Here is a 5,000-nt window from a genome sequence, read left to right as displayed (position 1 = left end):
TGATGATATAACAAGATATACATGAAATTTAAGAGATATGTTCACATAAATAAATAAGTAAATAACACTAATTTCATCTGATTACATCTAAATGTGCAATCTATATTAAAACTTTTAGATATATTTGCAATTGACTACTTCATAAGTCGCCTACAAAACAATCAACTATTAATAATACTGTCTACAGAAATTGTTATCAGTTTTCCTATATACATATTACCAGTGTTTGGTCATTATTAACTGAATTCTAAAAAAATAAAATAAAATGGCCACACACACACATACACTCACACACACACACACACACACACACACACACACACACACACACACACACACACACACACACACACACACACACACACACACACACACACACACACACACATATAATTTGCTCATAAACTTTTATCAGTTAATATTAGTACAGGCAGTTCATAATAAAAGTAAGGAAATGTACACCCTTTAAAACTCAGTAACTAAATTATTACCATCACTGGTGAAAGCAATTATCACAGGTTACCATGGCTTTTAACTGAATTGTGTTTATTTGTAAGCCTATTTTTCCAGCACGATAAATGTTAATGACATTAAAGCTGGCAGTAATTTCAGTATTCATGATATAAATAATAGTAAAATGAATAATAGAAGACGGGTGACATAGCTACTGATCCGTTAAAGTATATCGGGGTAAAAGCTAACAGTATACGAGACCAGAATATCTGCTCGAATGCTATGTCTCTCTGTGTCTATCTTAAATTCTTGCATCTTACGTTATTTTTCTATTTACTCCGATATCTCATGCAGTATCCAGTTCTTAAATTCTTGCATCTTATGTTTTTTTTTGTTTTTTTTTTTTCTATTTACTTCGACATCTCATGCAGAATCCAGATGAATTATGTCGCCTAAATGCTCGGTCTGACTTGTAAGGATTCTTAGCGAGGAGTTTCACGAGTGGCTGAAGCATGAGAAGAGAAACCACCACTTGAGCTTTTCAAACTAGTTTTCATGAATTTATATAATTTTTGCAACCTAGCCTTGTATCGTGTGATAATAACAATAACAATGATAATGATAATGATAATCATGATAACGATAATAAGAATAAGAATAATAAAGTGATTATAAAGTTTCTTTAGTAAAGGTGTTATTACAAAAGTAGAATTAAAGTTGTTCTAATCTTATCATTATTATTATTTTTTTTTTTGAGTTACTTATGGACGACTACCGAAGGTTCTTCATATAAGGAGTTTGCTAAACTAGGATGCACCAAATACTTTTAGTTTAGATAACATTCTTTTTCTCACACATGTATAAATTCGCCTCAGAGGCGCAACTCGAACGGTCATTATATAAACTTTCTATTTATATTGTGATTATATCAATTGCGTGTCTGATCTCAGGAAAGGATGAACTGGCAACGCAACTTGAACTAAATAATACCCCTATTCATAGATTTTTCTAAAAGCAATATTGTATTGTTTACATATATTTTGTATTACTAAAACTTATACATATATTTTTTTGTTGAAATTTGCAACCTCCATTGTCCCCAGGGTGAGGTGTCATCTTTTTCTTTCCTAAGATTGGACAAAGTATAATCAGCAATTTAAGTAATTCAATTTAAAGACTACAGGACATATGAACATGACTAATGATATGGCTAGTGAATGCATGTTTTCTCAATATTTCAGTATTTGCTATGTTAATGGGAGAAGGAATTATTAGAAAGCACACACACACACACACACACACACACACACACACACACACACACACACACACACACACACACACACACACACAAACACACAAACACACACACAAACACAAACACAAACACAAACACAAACACAAACACAAACACAAACACACACACACACACACACACACACTCACAGACAAACATAAACCATCACACACATATACACAGATATAGATTCTCCTTTTTTATACATTTACAAGATTTACTGACTTATCATTCAGCGTTGCAGCTCCTTGTTAGTCGTAAAAGTGGCGGAGAAGTACGGGTATTGGGTTATTAGGGCACGTGTTGTATTGCTAGTGAAGTGTAGGGGGAAGGAGACAGTACGAAAGGCAGGACACTAACATAAGCAAACAGACTTACGGTACGCATTCGGATTTGTTTGTTTTAAGGGGGAAGGGTAGTCTGACAAGGCAGGCGCTTATAGATAGTGTGAAATGTGGGACAAGTTATTTATAAGAAGCTGCTGTTTGTACACATGTGACTTCTGCATAATCAAAGGCTAAAAGGTGATGGCTGGACATAATGAGAAGATAGGAAAGGCTGATGGTCAAGTACTAGCATGAATGTGTTTAGTATTACACCGTTTTGTTACCGTTTACTATGATTTTTTAATGTAAGTAGAAAAGTTGTGTTATTTTTGTATTTATGTTGTAAGAGCCTGCCAGTATCTTAGTAACTGTAAAAATAAACAAAACCTGGTTCAGTTAAAAGTGAAGTTAGTCGGGGCTGTTTATCCTTACCGGTCGCAATGATGACGTAGTAGAGATGGACGAATCAAGTTAATTAGGCTCAGAAAATGACAAAATATGAGAAGAAAAGGAGGGAGCAAGAAGAGAGAAGAAAGAAATGAAGATGATAAAAATATAGTGATGGTGACGATGGTGATGAAGATGAAGATAAAGATGAATACGAAAAGGAGTAATTACTCTTGTTTGTGCTTACCATTTAAATGCTCTAGTATGTATTTGTTCATTAATGGCCGTGTATAGAACAGTCTACTTTATGCCTATATCCGTATTTGTCCATCCAATAACCATAAATGTATTTGTTCACTGAATATCTTAGTTATATCTGCCCATTTAATGCTCTATAAGTATTTGTCCATTTACTGTCCCTGCAGCAACGTGCATTTTATTTCTCTGGCTATGGCAGCATTACTCTGAGGATAAAACAACAAAGAAACAAAATGACCTGAACAACCGCTGAACCGGAGGCTTCCAGATGTACAATAATCCCGGAATTTGAAAGAAAGTGAAAGAGGAAGCCCGTCAGGGACGAAGAAGAGTAATGAAGGTAAGAGAGGAGAGAGAAGATCAGAAGAAAGTGGAAAACGTTATGGAAAACGTTTTATCTTGTGGTAAGAAAAGGGAATTGAGAAAGGTGCGATAATTCTGTAGATGCAGATAATACGATAACGATAATAATTATTATTATGATAAAAATTATAATATAATGATAAAATTGTCAATGATAAAGATAATAATACTCATAATAATAATCATAAACATAATATAATGATGGTGATGATAATGATGATCTGGTTTCAAGAGTTGGAAAATTAATTACAAGTATATCATTTATCATGAATTATCTAATCGAAACATATAAGTAGCTAAAATGAATACAAAATAGGATTGATAGTTATAACGACTCAAGTAAATCTAAATTTAACATTTTCTGTAATTCTTTACATCTAATACTATTTGAGAATTGCACACTTTATTGCCTCAGGCAGTGCTGGTATAAGGAGATACACATGCAGTTTCAGATCAATATTCACACAAATGAATAGGTTATTGAATAGTTAAACTACATCTTATTATATCAAATTGCACAATATATATTGATAATTTAAAATGCATTTACAAGTTAATCCTCCATCTATCGCATACAAAACAATCAACTTATAAAATTGTCTCATGTTATAAATATAAGTACTTAGTGCTGTCATACAACAGATAAGTGAACATTTATTTAATACTCGAAACAATGCACTTAATTTGTAAATTAAAGAAATTAGTTTTTAGTTATTTTCAAGTTCCTATCATATTTCGGTAGCATTTTAGTTAACTGTCTACAGTTAATATATTCTTATCCCTTTTCTGATATTCATATCACCAGAGCTTGATCAGTCACAACTGAATTCTAGAGGAAAAAAAGAAAAAACTAATTCCTCTTTATAAATGTATATAATTAGCTCATAAAATCTTCTCAATCAATATTAGCACAGGCAGTTCAAAAGAGTAAGGAAAAATATCCCTTGAAAATCACTAAGCATATTATAAGCATATTTTTTTCAGTGCAGCACGATCTATATTGATGACACTGAAGAAGGCAGCAATTTCAGTACTCATGGTGAAAATAACAGTAAAAGTAATAATAGGAGAAGAGTGATATAGCTATTGCTGTGTTAGCATATATCGGGGCAAAAGCTGACGGTATAGGAGGCCAGAACAGCTGCTCGGATGATGTTATGTCTCTGTATCTTTCTTTCCTTTATTTTCACATCTTAATGATTCTTTTATTTAACTTCTATTTACTCTATGTAGAATCTATATAGATATTATGTCGCCATAATGCACGCTCTGAGTTGTACGGATCCTTAATGAGGAGTGTCACGAGTGGCTGAAGCACAAGAAGAGAAACCTCCACTTGAGCTTTTCAAACTAGTGTACTTGAATGATTTTTTTGCAACCTTGAATTGCATCATGTGACAACAACAGGCAACAGCAACAACAGCAACAGCAACAGCAAACAGCAACAGCAACAGCAACAGCAACAACAACAACAACAGCAGCAACAACAACAACAACAACACAACAACAACAACAACAACAACAGCAACAACAACAACAACAGCAACAACAACAACAACAGCAACAGCAACAACAACAACAACAACAACAAAATTAATAATAATAGTAATAATGTTAATAACAACCTATTATACTCAGTCATCAGTTGGAGGTTATGTGTCAGAATTATTAGTTTCTTTTATCTCAATTTCATCTTGACATTGATAACTAACGTAATGCTAAAAAATAGCCATCCAAGTGAAGTCAGTGTGAGCAAGAACGCGTTAGTATGTTTAAGTTAGTATGTTTATGGAAGACCAATAAGATTTACCCTTAGGATGAACAGTGCACTTTGTAGAACATGTTTACCTGTGAATTTTTCAGTATTTGCTAAGTTAATGATGCAGTTTTTTTGACCGAAAGAGTGAAAGAAATGA

The sequence above is a fragment of the Penaeus chinensis genome, chromosome 17 (assembly GCF_019202785.1).
Source record: "Penaeus chinensis breed Huanghai No. 1 chromosome 17, ASM1920278v2, whole genome shotgun sequence".
NCBI lineage: Eukaryota > Metazoa > Arthropoda > Malacostraca > Decapoda > Penaeidae > Penaeus > Penaeus chinensis.
This window is presented reverse-complemented; position numbering follows the sequence as displayed.